At 48.8% G+C, this 18,462-nt stretch overlaps 1 protein-coding gene across 4 annotated transcripts in view; it reads right to left on the bottom strand.

The window, feature by feature from the left end:
- Positions 1-15,982, bottom strand: part of LATS2 (large tumor suppressor kinase 2) — a 71,284-nt gene extending 55,302 nt beyond the window's left edge. Inside the window, exon 1 of one of the 4 annotated variants that reach the window (XM_075562839.1) lies at positions 15,825-15,982. The gene's annotated coding sequence lies outside the window, so the exon portion shown is untranslated. Of the gene's footprint in view, positions 1-9,105; positions 9,230-9,935; positions 10,572-10,608; positions 10,757-15,824 lie in introns of those variants that run through there. The other 3 variants (XM_075562838.1, XM_075562837.1, XM_075562840.1) reach the window with 3 other exon arrangements.
- Between the last annotated feature and the right edge of the window lie 2,480 nt (positions 15,983-18,462).

The raw sequence follows: 18,462 nt of genomic DNA, 5'->3' as shown, positions 1-18,462 counted from the left end.
TCCGTCTTCTCGAAGGAGCCCTGGTGGGGGGGGGGGGTTTCATTCCTGTAAAGAGTTCCAGTCTCTGAAACTTACGGGGGCAGTTCTACTAGATCCTCTAGAGTCACTATGGCTTGGAATCGACTCGATGGCGGTGAGGTGGCTTTTCTGGGAGTCTTCCCAAAAGCAGAGGGTGCTGGGAGAGGGACAGCTGCTAGCAGACTTGGTAAGAAGGTATGCCTGACTCCACCTCACAGCTGTCGGCCTGTTTAAATACTCCCCCTCACCCCCAGGCCAGCCAGCTAAGAGGACGTCACATGCTGACATCACACCATTTGGTAGTTATATGAAGAGGCTTGGAAAATGCCGTTTCCCCACAACATTTTTGAAGACCCCCCTCCTATCCAAAAGAGGATTTTTTGTGGGACTTAGAAGGCATGTGATCACATGTACTCTCTGGGACATGTGCAGGACCACCAGTGCCCCACCACACGTGCTGTGCAGGGGGTAGGGGTGGTGTGTAAAGCCTGCTCAGGTCAGCTCTTTTTGGTCCTCAAGCCAGCTGTAGCTGACTTCACATGAAGTGAGGGAGGGTCACCTCCTGACACAGGTCCTGGAGCAAAGGGCAGGCCGAACCCCCTGTTCAGGCCCGAGGAATGCAGAAAAGAATGACTCGCTTTGGACTTCCAAAGGAAGAAAACAAATGGGTTAGGTGCAGTGTAGAATGTGTGGCAATAAAAGTATGCTCAAAGAATTTGGGGACAATACTCTCTCCCCCCGCCCTTCCTGAAATCTAGCTCAGGTGTAACAGCAAGGTACGTACAAGTAGAAAATGATCTAAGGAATAAAAGAGGGCTTTGCATGTAGGAGGGAGTCCTAGTGACACACTGGGTTAAGCACTGGGCTCCTTACTGCAGGTCAGCAGTTCAAAACCACCAGTCAATCCCTCACAGAAAGATGAGGCTCCCATAAAAGACTAGATTGGGGTGTAGAGGGGAATGGGCAGCTAACACCAAATATGAGAAGAAAACATTCTGAAATTGATTGTGGTGATGACTGCACAAATCTTAAGATGATAAAATGATTAAGTTGTATGATAGTTGGGGGGGGGGCTACTATGAACTGTTGCTTTAGAACTACTGATAAAGAACATAGGCAGTAATAAGTGTGGGCAAAAATATGGACAAACTGGATTTGGTGTATGTGAGTTTATATAACACTGTTTATATAAAACTGTTTCTTGGAAACATTTTCTTAGAAAATTAGTGATATGCTTTGCAAATGAGGTTTTTCTGTTTTATTTTGCTATTGTTACAGGGTTGTTGTTTTTTGTTTCTGTGCTTTTTATTGTTGTAGGATTAATAGTTTCTTGGGGCTGGGGGAAATGAGGAATAAAAAAAGACTACAATAAAGATTATACGAACATTGACCGTCGTGATGATTGTACAACTCTTTTTAGGATGTTTAAACTATTGTATGGTGTGTGAATTATATGTCAATAAAACTGTTAGAAAAATTTTTTAAGTCCCATAAAGATTTATAGCCTCTAGGGGACTATTGGTCGCTCTGTTCTCAGAAAAGAAGAATCATGAAAATCATAGTTACATGGAAACAATTAGTCCAATGGACTAATGAACAACCACATGGACATGACCCGGAGATCAGAAGAACTAGATGGTGCCTGGCTGCCAACACCAACTGCTCTAAAAGGGGTCACCTTAGAGTATAGGGTCCCAAACTTCTCTATTTAAAAATAAAAATTGCTCCGTGTCCCACTAGCAATTAAAAACATCTGCAGTATAGCCCCTAATTCAGGATGACTTGTAGGTCTCTACTTCTGCAGTGCCCCTGGATCACTCCAGTGGTCCCCCAGAGGGTGGTGGCGCTCACTTTGGGAAGTTGCATTAGAGGGTCTTTAATAGAGTGGGGAAAAAATCCGGGGCAAAGCTGAAAAATCAGTCTTACTGGTCAAACAGAGACTGGGAGAGAAGTGAACTTATCCCCAGGGTTCAATATTCAGCCAGACAATCTGTTCTCACCCTTCGTTAGATGGGAGCGAATCGCTTCTGACTCGCAGTCACCCCATGACAGAGACCCCGTGTGCCCCTACACTCCAGGACAAGTGGCCCAGGCAGAAACCGTCAGGAGCTCCTCTTTATCAGGGAGTGCTGAGGTGCAGGGGATCTTGACCAGGGGGCTGCACAGTCACCACCTGGAACTGGGATGTGCCCCGAACAGCAATGACCCTGAAATAGGTTTGTCACCCAACAGCATGAGCGAGGCATGTGGGAACAGGGGTGCCAGAGGAGAGGAGCAGCCTGAGCGTCAAGGCCTGGAGGTCAGGGCAGACAGGGGGCACCCACAGGCACTGCTGGGGCCCAGGATGGAGTGCGTCCAACAAAACGGGCCTCACTGCAAGGCGGTAGTCAGAATTCCGGATGAGCCAACACAGAGTCCACTCCAGCCAGCCGGTCAGTGACCTGGCCTGGGTTTTCAGGGAAACAAATGGGGCTAAAGGGCTTTGAGTCATTTAAGTGATGTGGCCTGCTCTGTGTCTCGGAGCAACCCCGGTGGCTGTGGTATGGGGCTGGGAATGGGGTCAGGGACACATGGCCAGGAGTCCAAACAGCAGGCTGGTACCCCTCAATGCTCACAACTGGTGACGGGGCCCTGAAGCCAGCTTGCTGGAGGACAGGAAAATAAATAAATAAAACCTACAGGACTCACGGGGGTTGGGGGTGACCGAAAGCATCAGCCCCAACTCTGGAAACTCCTGGCTTAAAAAAAAATCGTTTCTTAGGGGCTTTTCTTGCCCACCCGACCCAATCTAAGGGGTCCAGAGGAGAGAGAGAGAGAGGAATTTTTCTCTTTAATTACCTGAACCAGAAGCAATGTGAACCACACCCAAACCAAACCCATTGCCTTCTAGGAGACCCTGTGAGGCAAGGGAAAACTACTCCTTAGCTTTTCCGAGACAGGGCAGGGGTTGGTTCTGTTGAGCAGAGGGTCGCTATGGGGCAGCACCTAGCAACAACAACAAATCTTGACAAACACGGACGGCTCATCTCCCCTCCCCACCCCCCCATGGGTCTGAACTGCCCACCTGGCAGATCTGTCCAGTGCGGCACACACTCGCCATTGTGAAAGCCCATGAAGCCGGTCACATCTCGCTAAGGTGTTTGAACAATGGCTTCCTTTCCCCAAGCATAGTGAAGGGGAAGGCGGACATGGGACTGGGGACTTTGTGGAGGGCCAAGTCCCTACGTCCCAGTTACCCCCGAGCTCTGGGAGTGGTGTGGCTGACTCCCACCCCCGACACACACACACCCTGATAGAGACATCACAGATTTGTCTCAGTTGGAGACCTTGCATTTCAAGCTTTGGTTTTAAAACAGTTGATTTCATGGCCAAATGACAAACTTCTGGAAGAATTTCTCACGAGAACACTTGCCAGTTCCGTTAAAATGGCAGCTAGAGGCGAGCTTCTTTGACCCGGGACTGTTACCGTATATACTCGAGTATAAGCTGAGTTTTTAAGCACATTTTTATGGTCAAATTAGGCACCTCAGCTGATATTGGGGTCGGCCTATACTCGAGTATATACGACATCATTTTCTTAGGAGAAAATGTATCTTTGAGGAATTGCATTCCATCAAGATTTTTATAGAGATGACCCTAAGTCCATAGGGATGTAAACTTGAAAATTCTTGTGGGGGGGGGGCGGGGGGAGGCGGCTGGGACAGTCCTCAAGAAAAATAACCAAATTTTCTACGTTCCTTGGCCATCACCAAATCAAACTCAACCCACTGCTGTCAAGTCTATTCCACCTCCTAGGGGTTCCAAGATTGTAGATCTTGACCGGTGCAGCCAGCCGCCTGCTCCTTCCAAGGGAAGGGCTAGTGTAGATTTGCCGTTAGACTTGCACCTACCAGGGCTCCTGCACTACCAGGGCTCCTGCTGCACTACCAGGGCTCCTGGCATCACTGGTCAATTAAAAGGAAGTCTAAAAAAAGGACACAAGATTGGGAAGAAAGGACCCAAGATTGGAATTTGCACACCAGTCTCAAAACTAAAGTGCCACATTTTCAAATACACACCCAGGCTTGGCGTAGGTAATGCATGCAGAAGCTTAAAGGAGAGAGCAAACCCGTCAACTTTTCTTTAACTGGGTCCTACCAAGTCCAAGTCCAGCTCTCAATCTGATCCTACAAAATGCTGCCAGATGTTCAGGCAATTTTATTCTGCTTTCTCTAATCGCTCTCACAGAGCCTCACTGACTGCTCCAGGGACACCAAGCCAACCAAAAAACCAAACTAAACCGGCGTCTAGCAGGATCTGCAAGACGACACACACAAAGTTGTGAAACCATCACTTCCTGGGCCCAATATTCGAGGTGCTGCCGAAAGCATACATCCATTGCCACTGCGGAGCAGGTGAAATCAGTCAGTAAGAGGGGTCAGCACTTCAAGTCGACTCACACAGCAGCACAGTCAGGCACCTCTCCTGGACTGTCCAGTCAGCAAGCCACAGAATGGGGGCAGGGGGCACACTGTCATAAGAGGGGTCTCTGAGAACACCGAGGATTACAACCTTGGGTCTAGCAACTCTTACTTTATTTTTAAAAATTCCAGACTTCAATAAATGATGACCACTCAAAATTCAGTTACTCTCATAAAGAGTTACAGTCTCAGAACCCCCAGACAGATACAGTTCTCCTCTGTCCTATGGAGGTGCTATGAGGCAGAAGCAGCTCCGGGACAATGAGTTTTTGAGTTTAGGAATCATGGCGTAGGGAACGAAAGGGAGTCCTGGAAGTAGGTCCTCCAGGTATTCAAATGGAGTGACCAAACTGTTCGTAAAGATTTTGTCAGTTCTTCCTGGCATTTCTAGAAAAACAACCAAAACAAAACAAAACAAAAAAAATCAACCAGCAGGCAACTGGACAGGGTGGGGCTTCTTACAATCAATTCCACACCCCAATAGGGGTTCTCAGTCTTTGAGAAAGTCCTGTCTCCTCAACACCCACTCACCCTTTCCTAATTCCAGCTATCACCTTACTCCAAGACAAACAAACAACACCTTGGAGTTGATTCTGACCCTCAACAACCTTACAGGACAAGTTAGAACTGCCCTTGTGAGTTTCTCAGGCTATAAATCATTATGGAAGCGAAGAGCCTCATCTTTCTCAAGAGGAGCAGCTGACCTTGGGGTTAGCGTGCAGTGAGCTGCCCACTCCACGACCAAGTCCCAACCAAACTGATGGCCATGGATGGAGCAAATTCCAACTCACAGTGAATGTGCAGGGCAGTTAGAACTGCCCGGGGGCTTCGGAGGCTGTAACTCTTTCTGTGAGTGGAAAGCCTCATCTTTCCCCCTCAGACCGGCTGGTGGTTTCCAACTGCTGACCTTACATTAGTAGTTCAGTTGGTGATCCGCTACGCCACCCAGGCTCAGTGAGGGGGTATGACTGACCACTCCCCCACCTCTTCGCTCTTTTTAGAATCACTGGTGTAGAGACAGAAGTCACACAAGCAGTGCGAGAAGAACAGGCGTTTGCTCCTCCAACAAGAAATGCTCAGCAAACCCTCCTGGAGAAAGGAAAGTCCCGCCCAGACTGGAAAGGCTGAACGGCTGTGATTTGATGGAGGAAGTGTGAAGCTATTCTTAGAGTCAGGAACTTCCTGTGAAAGGCTTACATAGAGAGGAGAAAGATGAACAGCAGACAATGCTGGGGAGAGGGGGGCAGGTACTCTGAGGCACAAGACAAACTAGGTAAGAGGCCAGTGATGTGGGACAGAGTGAATTAGTAAGAGAATGGGCTGGTCTTTAGTATTCCCACTCAAGATAACTGCCTGGAGGCATTGACATCCAACCAAACAAACCTAACCCATCACCCCAAGGACATTCCAACTCTTACTGACCCTGTAGGGCATGGAAGAATTGCCCTATGGGGTCTCTAAGACTATAAAACTTTACAGACACAGATTAGACTAGCAAGCGCCTTAACCACCAGGGCTCCTACCAGTCAAATCCCAACTGTATTCTTAAGGAGAGCCTTTCCATCCTAACTGATCTGAGGGCTATGAGACCGCACTATGCCTCAACAGCTTAATCAAACCAAACTCCCTGCCATCAAGTTGATGCCCACTCAAAGTGGCCCTACAGGGCAGAGTAGAACTGCCCCTTTGGGTTTCCAGGACTGTTGCTCTTCACAGAAGTAGATACTCCTTAAAAAAAAAAAGTAGATAACCCTATCTCTGTCCGTGGTCATAAGCACTATGCCACCAGGGCTCCGTCAACAGTTCAACAGTCAAGTTCAGCAAATGCAAAACCACAGCTATAAACTGTGTGCCAAATATTGGCACATGAACAAAGATTATTCTTTTAATTCTTTAATTCTCTTTTCAAACTAACTTAAAAACAAAACAGACAAACAAGAAACAGGACACAATTAAGCTGCAGCATTACCAACACAAAGTCATCAAATAGTAAATAGCAAACATCAAGCAATGCTCATTTTAAAAGCCAAAAAATCCTCACTACCGTAAGAGCTGATGCTGACTTACACAGTGACTCTGTAGGGGGAGGGTGGAACTGCTCCTGTGGGTTTCTGAGACTGCAATTCTTTAGGGGAGTAGACAGCCCCATCTTTGTCCCATGGAGCAACTGGTGACATTGAACTGACTGTGTGGTTAGATGGCTAATGTGTAACCACTATGCCACCAGGGACCCCCTACAGGTAGTCTTAAAACCAATACCTTTATGTTTAACATTCTCTTGCTTTAGTATTACTTGCAAACTGACACTATAAATTAAATAGCCTTAAGAGTACTGGGGGAAAAAAACCAACGCCCAACAAACCTGACACTAAATGAGACTAGTCATCCAAGCAAGACCAACAGAAAAACCAAACCTACTGCCATCAAGTTGATTCTGACTCATAGGGACCCTGAAGGAGAAAGGTGTGGACGTGCTCTGGGGTTGGGGGGGTTGGAAGCAGCCAGCCCCATCTTTCTTCCTCGGAGAAGCCAGTGGCTTCCCAGGCTTGCCTTTGAGGTTAACTCCGAGACCACAAGGGCTCCAGTGAGCAGGATCCCCATCGTGAAAAGACATAATTCACATCACATGATCACCAAACCCACTACCACCGAGTAGATGCCACCCTACACAGGGCTTCCAAGACAGCGCCTCTTTATGGGAGCAGACAGCCTCATCTTTCCCCCATGGAAAAATGACTCGGTTTGAATCACCAACCTTGAGGCTGGCAGCCCAACACTTACCATTTGCCCACCCAAGCTCTGGGCTAACAATTTACTGCTCAGTGCTGTTGTTATTGTTGGTAGTTACTGTAGAGCAAATTAATTAATAGACTCTTTTTTTTTAAGGAAGGAGGGGGAGAAAAAAAAGCAGAACTGGAAGGCAGTCACTGTACCAAAAAGCTATCAAGTTGGTTCTGATTCACACTGACTTACAGGGCAAAAGATAACTGTCCCCCTTTGGGTTGCTGAGGCTGTCAATCTTTACGGGAGCAGAGAGCCTCATCTTCCTACCTAGGAAAGGGTGGTAGACTCGAACTGCTGACTGTGGTTACCAGCTCAACCCTTGACCCACTTACTCCACTAGGTCCCAGGGCTCCTTGAAAAACAACAAATTCAATGTTATCCAATAGATTCCGACTCAACTAGTAAAGAGTCAGTCTCAGAAACCCACAGAGGCAGTTCGACTCTACCTGTGGGGTCCCTGGTAAGAACGCTCAGTTAGGGATTAGCAACGCAGTCTTCTGTGGCGCAGATTGACTGTGCTCCGTTTTTAAAAATGTTAGTCAAGATGTAGTAACTTTATCCTCTGTATTTTTACAAGTCCTTGACTTAAAAAAAGTTTTATGTCAATAAGGTATATACACTAGTCAAAAGGTGCACATTTTTATTAGTGTTAAATAAAATACAAGAGGAGTTTTTAAAATATTGAGTTGGTCTGGGTTATCCAACACAACACAGAACAAACACCCCACCACCACTTGCAAGGCTTCCCCAAATCCTATTCTACTTCCTGTATGTTCATGGTTAATTTATCAGACTCCTTGTCTCCTCCCAGCCCCACCCCCACCCCATGGGATTTAGGGTTGGCTATTTACCATTCAGCATTTAAAACAACAAGGCATCTTATTGTAAAAGCATTTCCCCTCCCACCAAAGGCAAGCCCCTCCCACAAGCCCTGTGATTTGCCGAGAAATATGCACAGCTCCGTTTTCCACTAAGTTCACTTCAAATGAGTGCCAAGGCTTGATGAATCTCTATTCCACCTAAAATTCGATGCCTCTAATAATTCACCTTAATTTTGCGTGGCCTCTTCGGCTCAAAAGGTCAAACGCAAAACTGCCTGACATTTTGGTGTTTATTAAATGCCGAGCAGTTTCATTTCACAGGGGTGTCTACGGAAACAGGATTTTGAGCGACAGGGACACCCCATCTTGCTAATTTCTCTCCATTTCAGACGGACTGCCTTAACCAGCTGTGCCTTTTACTTCGGAAGATTTGCCTGTTCCTACCTCTTGGCGCCGGCGCCTAAAGAAAACATTTTAAAGATAACAAAAGCAGCTTCATCTCTTGATTCAGCCCTCAACCCCGGTGCTCCTCCATGCTGAGATGTAAGCAGAGACTAAACTATAAACAGAGCAAGAGCTATTGAACTCAAACTGCCTTGCCGTAAGCACCAAATGACTCTGTCCCTTACTGAAGGAAGGTCCCCTCAGCTACGAACTTAAATTTTTAACCAGAACACCTGTATTAACCACACACACACACACACACACGCTGACTGTCCGTTCAGATTTCATCATCTTCAAGTTTCTCAGTAAAATGCAAGTAAACGTTCCTGAAAAGAGCACCTACTTGCTGAAATAAACTTCGCCAAGAGAGCTATTCATTGGAATCTCTGTCCACCACACGTAGAAACTCTGTCTTAATGATTATTTTTTATTAAACTAAACAACTCCTACATAACACTCTCGCCGATCCTCTCGCTTGCCCTAGGGAGATGTAATTTAAAAAAACCTTGCGTCAATATAACAAAATATACAGCTATAATGTATCTTCAAGGGTATGCTAGCTCCAGGATTCTTCTCACCCTAGGGCCTCCATGCCCGATCCCGGCCTTCCTTCCTCCTCGCCATGTTTTGGGGAGGCTGTCGCTCAGCAGTCGCGGTAACAAGTGCCGGGAAGTGGGGGTTACCTGGCTGCGGGGCTTCTTCCGCAGGCCCCCCATCCCACTCTCACCCCCTCCCCGGCCCGCGGTCGGAGCTTGGCTCCAGCGGGACCCCCACCCCCACCCCGGGGAGATGCTCTTCCCGAAGTTTCCAAAGCCAGCCGCGGCGCGAAGCAGGGGTCCGACCGGACCACTCGGCCTCTCCGCCGAGCCCGCATCTCCAGAGCGTGGCCCCGCCAGGTCGCCACGGCGAAGGCAAGCCTCGGGAGGGACGGCGCCGCCGGGATGCGGGCAGGAAAGACTGGTGACGCAACTGCCACCACTTTCCCGGCCACGCGAAAGTGCTCCCGACACCCGGACCGCGTCCTGCGAACCCGCGGCGCCCGCCCCCGCTCGGGCCGCGGCCCGGGGCGCGGGGGTCGGCGCGCTGTCACCGCGGTCCCGGGGCGCGGCGGCCCGGCGGCGGGCGCGCAACAAAGCGCCGCGCCCCCCGCGCCGCCGCCGGACGCGCTAGGGCCCGGCCCGCCAACTCCCCAAACTTCCGCAGCTCGCGGCCCGAGCCCCCGCGAGCGCCGCCGGCCCGGGCGGCTCCCCGACGCCCCATCCGGGCCGGGCCGGAGGGCGCGCGGGGCCCGGGGAGCTGCCCGGCCGGCCGCGGAGTCCCGGGCGCGGCGCGGGGTGCGGAGGAGACGCGGCTCCGCAGCCAACTTCCCCCCGCGGTCCCCAGCCGCCCCCGCCCCGGCGCCCCTCACCTCTGGGCGCGGTCTCCCCGCTCGGTGGGCTCGCGGGCCGGGCGGCCGAGGACCAGGGGCCGGGCCCGCTGCGGGCCCCGCGGCGAAAGAGGTGCCCCGGGCGGCGGCGGCGGCGGCGGCGGCTCCATCGTCGGGCGCTGGCGCGGAGCTCCAGCGCGCACCCCAAGTGGGACATTCGCTACATTGTTGGCATTCCACGGGCGTCACGTGAGCCGCCGCCCGCGTCACTCCAGGCCTCATCCCAGCCGGGCGGGGCCTGGCCGGCCGCGCTCGGACAGACCGACCGACCGACGGCCGCCCGCGCCCTTCCTGCCCCCGCCCCTGGCCGGGGGTCGCCGCGCCCCTCGAGGCTCCCCGCGCCCCGCCACGAAAGCGAACTAAGAGGCCCGAAGGCGTCGCCCGGGGAGCGCGGAGGCGTCAGCCGGGCCGATCGGGGCCAGAAGGGACCGAGGGCTGCAGGGGGACCGCGGCCGCGAGGGAGGCGGCTGCCTGAGCTGCCACCCTCCTCCGGTGGGACGCTGTGGACGGCGTGCCTGCCGGGCAGCTGGGTGCGTGCGCTCTGGGACCGTGCGCGCTGTGCGGTCGGGACGCGACAAGCGCCGGGCTGCGGGGAGCAGTTACAGGGACGCAGTTCATGCATCCATTTCTGGGACGCCTTCCCCTCCTAGCGTACCTTCTGCCCTCCTCAGGGGTGAAAGTCGGTGGAGGGAGAGCGCACGGACTTTTAAAATGCCCTCTTCAAACTCATGTAGAGTCATCCTCGAGACTGTTGCGACACCCTTAGGAGCCTTCAGGTTCTTGTCCTCCACCCTTCCGTGCACTTTCCCCCCCTCTCCAATCCCGCGGGGGGAACAGGCCCCGCGCCTGCCTCAGCTTTTCTGGGAACCTGCCCAGAGCTGCCTCCTGGTTTCTCTCTCGGGCTCCGATTTGTTAAACCATTATTTTGCAGCTTAGATTTCAAACTCCCTTTTTAATCTCATACAGCGTACTTGGGCCATGTTGTCAGGACAGACCAGTCCCTGGGGAAGGGCATCACACTTGGCCAAGTGGAGGGGCAGCAAAGAAGAGGAAGGCCCTCGATATGATGGACGGACATAGCAGCGGTTGTGAGGATGGCGCCAGATGGGGTGGTGTTCCCTCCGTTCTACCTGAGGTTGCTAAGCAGCCCCACGGCATCCAAGAGCAACGTGTTTCCCAGATCTTGCAAAGGTCTGGGTACAGAACTTGCAACCCAAATGAAATCGGGCCACGCTTGTGATTGGCCTGTCAACCTCAAGGTTAGCAGTCAAAACCCAGCGGCCACAGCAAGGAGGAAGAGTGAAAAGGCTGGCTGGACCTATATAAAGATATCAAAATGGAAACCGAAAATACAAACTCACTGCCATCAAGTTGATTCACACACCCAGTAAAGCTCTAGAGCAAAGGTAGACCCATGGCCTCTGGGTTTCCCAGAATGTAACTCTTCATGAAGTGGAAAGCCTTCTCTTTCTGTTTTCAAACAGATGGCCTTGTGGTTCATTGTCCAACTCATAACCACTCCTACGCTGTTGGGCTGTTCTCCTCTGCCCTATAGGGTCACTATAAGTTAGATTTAGAACTCCCTCGCAGTGGTGGGTCTTCATGAATGTGCCCTGAATCTTCATTAGAGGCTAGGATGGTAAAACATGGGCTCACATTACTTTGAGCAGGTTGGCAAGCGAGACCAGTCCCTGGAGAAGGACAGCATGCTTGGTAGAGGGCCAGCGAAAAAGAGGAAGACCATGGGCAGGATGGAGTGACACGGGGCTGCAACATTGGGCTGAAACGTAAGAACAATTGTGAGAACCTCACCCCAAGGCCCAGGACTGGTGGCCAGGCCCCCACTGTGAAAGGGCCTGTCCCCGCTCTGTTTGGAAAGGTGTGAGTTTAAGTTAATAATAATTTTCTTAATTAACTTTCATCGAATGAAATAGCATGAAGTAAAAGGAATTTAGCTGTTGACCTATAGACGGTCTCCAAATTTTGTGATCACAATGAGAGCAATGTTCGCAACTGTGAAGAATAGGGAGCTGTGCGAACGCCCAACGGGAACCCAAACCCAGACTCACCGCCACGGAGTCAAGCCCAACCCCGTGTTTGTTAAAGGCGAGAAGGACGATGGATACGATTCAAATCCAAAGTGGACGGAAACAATAGCAAGTGGCAGAACTGGATGAGAGAAGCCATATTTAGAAACACAAAATCCCACGGAAACTGCTTCCCGAATATGTATGTAAGAATACGCATGGAGGAATAAAAAGAAAAATACACATGGAAAGAAATTGGCCAGAGTTATTTTTGATATGAGTATTTCACAAGAGTAGTTGTAAACAAATATACTTCTCCAATTATGCCTTTGAAGAAAAAAAGGGCTTAAGTGGAGAGCAAATGCTTTGAGAATGATTAGGGCAGGGAATGTGCGGATGTGCTTTATACAATTGATGTATGTATATGTGTGGATTGTGATAAGAGTTGTATGAGCCCCTAATACAATGTTGAAAAAAAACAAAAAAAACCCCAACCCTCATTTTCTTGTCTCTTTTCAATAATGATAATAATACACTACCCACGGACTGCATGAGCACACAGCAAATATCAAGACAGCTGGAGCCCTAGTGGCATAGAGGGTTACCTGTTGGTTTGCTAACCACAAGGTCAGCAGTTCAAAACCACCAGCTACTCTTTGGGAGAAAGAGGTGGCTTTCTGCTCCTATAAAGAGTTACAGCCTTGGAAATTCACAGGAACAGTACTGCCGTTTCCTAGGTGGTCTTTATGAGTCAGAATTGACTCGATGGCAGTGGGTTTGGGTGTTATTGTTTGTTTGCACAGCCAAGGGAAAGGGGAGTGGGACAGAGTAAGTGAGGACTCCACTTTGTACTTCTTTATATCTCTTATTTTAAAAGGTGCTGACTTGAGGGGGAAGGCTTCCATCAATGGGAGCCACAAACGCCCATCTCCAAGATAGCGAGGTTCCTTTGTAAGACTGCCCCAAGAAAGCTGACGGCACGCTACAGCGAGTCTCAGTCCAGTGAAGAGCCTCTGCTTGCATGTGAAAGTTGTGGTTACATTCCGCTCGAGTCTGGGAAGGGTGCGTTAGAAAAAAGATTTGAAATCTTCGGAGAATTAAGAGAAGACACAAAGTAAACCTCATGCTATTGGAAGAAGGATGCCTAGTCGACTGGTTCCACGCACCGTTTCAACACATGTTCAGTTTGTAAAAACCACACTATCTGCGAGGCGCACTCAAGTGAAGTATGATCAATGGTGCATGCCTCTGTGTGTTCTGGAAGGAGGGGGGTACTACAGGATAGTTTGGGGGCCCACTGGACTCACTATGAGCCAGACCTGAGCTAAACCTCCTTTCATGACCTGATCTCTCATACGCCTCCACTCTGGTGTGTGACTGACATTTTGGGTCTCCAGGAATTCGCGTCGGTTTATAGTCTGTGCCCAGTAATCCCTCCAAAGTGTGATGATTTCCTTTTTCCCAGTGAACAGTCACTCTCATAAAGGTCACAGATCATTTGGGGGAAGGCTGGGGAAAATGTTAACTATAGATTTTTGGCGGTGTAGTGGAAGCCTTCCTCAAGGGGACCCAGTGTCCCCTTCATTCAAGGGGTCTGTAAGCTGGCTCGAGTTTGGGCATTGTTTAAGGGACCATGTCTCTTTGGTAGGGCAACCTGAGTTAGACTGCCATTCACCTGACCTAAGATTCTTCTGGTAATACAAATCAAGTAACTCTTCCATAGATTTCCCATCTGCTTCCCTCTCAGGGGTAACACGCCTGAGTAATCAACACAGTGACCAGGGCCATCTTGTTTCTATTGATAAAGTGCTGACACGTGGCCTCTACTATCACAGGAGCCAATTAGCACCATCATTATTCAAAATCTTAGTTTGGTTAGGATACCTCCCACTATCAAATTGGACTTAGATATAAGCAGCAGTCTTCAAGGATGCTGGGGCTCACTTCACAAATTTGTGCCCCACCATAGTGGAAAAAGATAAGCTCTCCTAACACCCCATGCGTGAGTCTGTGAGTCCAACCTGATAAAATCACTTGGGTTGCTAACTGTAGGATCAGCAGTTCAAAACCACCAGCTGCTCAGCAAGAGAAAGAGGAACTTTCTCTTCCCATAAAGAGTTCCAGTCTCTGAAGCCCACAGGAGCAGTTCTTCTCGGCCCTGTAGGACAAGGTGAATCCAATGGACTCCCTGGCAGGGTGTTTTTTTTTAACGCCCTGGGTAGAGAAGCCTGGATGACGCAGTGGTTAAACACTCAGCAGCTACCAGAAAAGTCAGCCATTCCCAAACTCTAGCCGCTCTTTGGGAGAAAAATAAGGCTGTCTTCTTCCAGAGAGATGAACTCACAAAACCAAACTCCCTGCCGTCTAAGTTGATTCCGACTCAACAGCATCCCAAAGCTTAATCCACTATACCCCCAGGGTTGCAGCCTTAGAAATCCGAATGGGACAGCTCTACCCTGTCTTATATTGCCTCTATGAGTCTGAGAGTGTCCCCAGTGGCGAACAATTAAGCAATTGACTACAAACTGAATCCACCCCAAAGCATCACAGGCCTGGAGATCTGTTTCCATCTGCTCACCGTCTTGGAAACCCCATGAAGCAGTTTCTCTGTACCTGTAGCACGAACATGAATCGAATCAGAATCCACAACAAGGCAGATTTAGCAGAAGACCGGCAACCTAACAGGGTGGCAACCTTACCGATCCCTGGGACCGGCCCCTCTGGCCACCACCAGTGTGTCACACAGCTATGCTCTCCGCATGGCCCCTGCTTCTCTGGAGAAACGAAGCATGGGGTCACATCAAGTTGGACCTGAGCGAGACGTGGAGGGGATTCGCTACCAGAAGAGCTTAAAGACACACTGTCAAGATACACGTCAAGGGTTCGGAGGTTGACACTCACTAAGAGCTGAATTACTAGAACAAAGTTTCCTTCCTTACTGCACCCATCATTACGTGGCCTTTTGTCCTGGGTGAGTCAGGACAGGTATGGCAACCATTTGCATTTCTCCTGCCCCTGGAAGTCGCTGCATCTTCAGTTTCCTCTGCAGAAGATTATGGTCGGTGGTTGAAAAATTCCACTGAAAGGTGAAGATTTACTTTATTTTCCAAACCTTCCACTGAATTTTAAATAGACCCTTCTGGAGTACTCACAAGCCTTGTCAAAACTGACTTTCTAAAACCAAACTCACCGCCACAAAGTCTGATCTGACTCAGTGTAACCATATCGCTCACTCACTGCCACTGAGTCAGTGCAGACCGATGGCGGGCCCGTAGGACAGCGTCCAACTGTCTCTGTGGGTTTCTGAGATTGGACCTCTTAAGAGAGTAGAAAGCCTCCTCTTTTGCCCTCAGAGCCGCTGTTGGTTTAGAACTGTTGACCTCCCGCAGTTAGCAGCCTCATGCGTAACACACGACACAACCAGAGCTCCTAAAACTGACTCTAGGAAGAAGAAAAAGCATTTGCGGCTCAGACACACATCTCAAAAAAAAAAATTTTTTTTAAACGTTTCTGTAACAAAATCAGTATTTTCAAAGTCACCGTGGGTAAATACCTGAGCTCGTCTAAATTGACAATAAACATTTCATTGTTTAATTGGGAAAGAAACATGCCCATGATCTACCTTTGATTTTGAATTTAAAATGGACTACCAAATATTGTTCTAGCTATTATTTAATGGTTGTGTTTAAGACCAAGTAATTATATATATATATAGTCCAAAAGGTTCTATTTAAAAATCCAATGGAAGGTTTGGGAGATAGATAGATAGATAGATAGATAGATAGATAGATAGATAGATAGATAGATAGATAGATAGATAGATACTAGATTTTAAGCCTGTTACCTTCAGATGAGCCATAAGTGCATTTTGATTCAAGTCAGGATGAAATGATGACAGCGAGATTCTAACTTGCAGAGGTAGACGGAGCTCCATCAGGACGAGGCTGCCAGGTTTCAGGAAGCACCTCCTCTGAATGATCTTTCATTGGTGGTAACTCCCATTCAAGAAGAATTTCTGGGCTTGTGTTGGAACTTGAAAAATGCCCCAGAGATAATCCAGCATCAAAAGCAGATAGGTAGGAGGAAGAAGTGATGTTTGAGGTAAAGAGGTTTGGGAGGGGAAAGGGCAGGGACAGTCCCGAGGAAAGCCTGGCATGCAAGGCATGCGGAGAATGGCCTTCTGAGAGAGTAGAGCCAGTGTTCGAGAAACAGGGACTTGAAGTAAACAGAAAGGTTGAGCAGATCCCAGGGCGTAGCTCCGGGATTGAGCAAGGCAGCCTACAACAATTGTGAACAGTCCTGTGAGATTACTACTTGGGAAAGAGAGGAACTGATAGGGAGAAGAAGAAAAACGCTTTTGGGCGATCTCACAGGAGATGAGAGAAAATGAGTTTGAGCTCAAGTAGCTGAAAGTATATGGGAAACACAATGTTTTCCAATTTACAAAAGAGAAGAACGGAGCAGCATTAGGATGTGTCTACACTAGATGGTCAAACCCAAGCCAAACCCACTGCCTCTAGTCAATTCCATCTAGCGACCATACAGCACAGAGTAGAACTGCCTCATGGCGTTTCAATGATATAAATCTTTACGGGAGCAGACAGACTCATCTCTCTTCTTCTGAACGACTGGTGGACTCAAACTGCTGGCTCTGTGGTTAGCGGCCCTACTCCTAACCCACTAAGCCACCATGGCTCCTTTTCAAAACCATCAGGATCACTGTACAGGGATTCTGAGGCATTATAAATCTTTACAGAAACAGTCTCATCTCTCTCCCATAGAGCAGCTGGTGGGCTTGAACACTTACCCAACAGGCCCCCCAGGGTTTACTTCTCTCTGGTAATGAGAGTAGCAATTTGGATCATTAAGGTCCATGTTTTCATTTCCACACTCTCAACTGCTTGCTAGACATTTTAGCTGGGTATCTTGACAACCTTTCAAAGACAAAATGATCTCAAATGGAACGCATGTATTCATTCAACAAATATTTACTTGTTACACACAGTGCTTGTAAACCTAGATGTTCTAGGCAGTGGGAATAAAATAGTGGAAAGGGACATTTTCATGGAGCTTACAGTCTGAGGTGGGGGATACAAAAATAATCCAAGAATACTACCAACTAGAGGACATTTGGATTGTAGTTAGTACTACCAAGGGACTAGGAGGCTAAGTAGAAAACATTACAACAAAATAATAGAAACCTGTACTCGATAAAAACATAAGGCTATTGTTTCTTGATATCTTCTTCTGAAGGCGGAGTTTCCATCTTTCTACCCAGGTCCAAAGAATTCTGTGCTCTTCAATTGACACCACATCAAAATGACAGTTTTGGCATCTTCGGTTGGCTCAAATCATATCCCTTCATAATGTTCTTTGACTTTAGGGAACAAATAGAAGTCTGAAGGTGCAAGATCAGGCCTACAGGGTGATGGGGTAAGGATTTCCAACAAAATTCCCATAAGACACGCCCTCACTACCTGTGGTAAAGTGAAGTGACTTCTATCCATAGTCTCTGTTACTCCCCCCAAATGACTGCTTGGAAGCATGCAAATAGGGTGTTTGGGACTCGAGCAGGAATTGGTCAGATTTGGCATTCCACTGGGTATAAAGGCAACCATCTTAGGAGCAAGAACGGAAACTCTCCCAACCACGGAGAATGAAGACCCGTGAGAGCAGAGCACACCCGAGATCCCTGCACAGAGAGGTGATGCAGCCCCAAGAGGTGATGCAGCCCCAAGAGGTGATGCAGCCCCAAGAGGTGATGCAGCCCCAAGAGGTGATGCAGCAAGGACACATGAGACAGAACGGTGAGCCCTTTGGTCTCCGAGGTCCTCCATAATAGAGCCAAATTCCCCTTTCAGGCATGCCTTTGGTGTCTCTCATTCTACAGATACTTCTGTCTATACTGCAGGATTTCCTGCCTGAGGTGGTTAATTTATTGTCCCAGCCTGGCCGATAAACACATGTGGAATTAATTGAAGGGCGGAGAGATAAATGGCTAGGTGAGTCTTGCCTTTCTTGTCTCTCTCTCTTTGATCATTGAACCAGTGTGGACTGCCTTGCTTGTTCTGTGCCTCAATTTGCAAGCTACACTACCTGTGAACTGCGTCGCTGTAATTTGAGGTCCCTTTAAGACCTCCTTCGCCATACAATTGGAATCTACATCTCTTGAGCTGGGGACTGACTGTTGGTGACCTGCCTTGCTGTTTGCTGCCTGTGCTGGGATAGCCTGGCGGCTCCTTAAGACTTGAAGGACTGCCAGTGTCTCACAACTCTTTCTTGGGAGTGAGTTGCACTGAGCCATTTGTACTGCTTTATAATTTAACTGTTCATTTCTTGTATTATCTATCTATCTATCTGTATATAATTGAATAGTTCACTTCTTATGTTATATATCTATATCTATCTATATATAATTATTAGCAATCTGGCTTTGCCTCTCTAGAGAACCCTGTCTAACACACTGCCCACGATATGTCTCC

The sequence above is a fragment of the Tenrec ecaudatus genome, chromosome 11 (assembly GCF_050624435.1).
Source record: "Tenrec ecaudatus isolate mTenEca1 chromosome 11, mTenEca1.hap1, whole genome shotgun sequence".
Lineage (NCBI taxonomy): Eukaryota > Metazoa > Chordata > Mammalia > Afrosoricida > Tenrecidae > Tenrec > Tenrec ecaudatus.
This window is presented reverse-complemented; position numbering and strand designations above follow the sequence as displayed.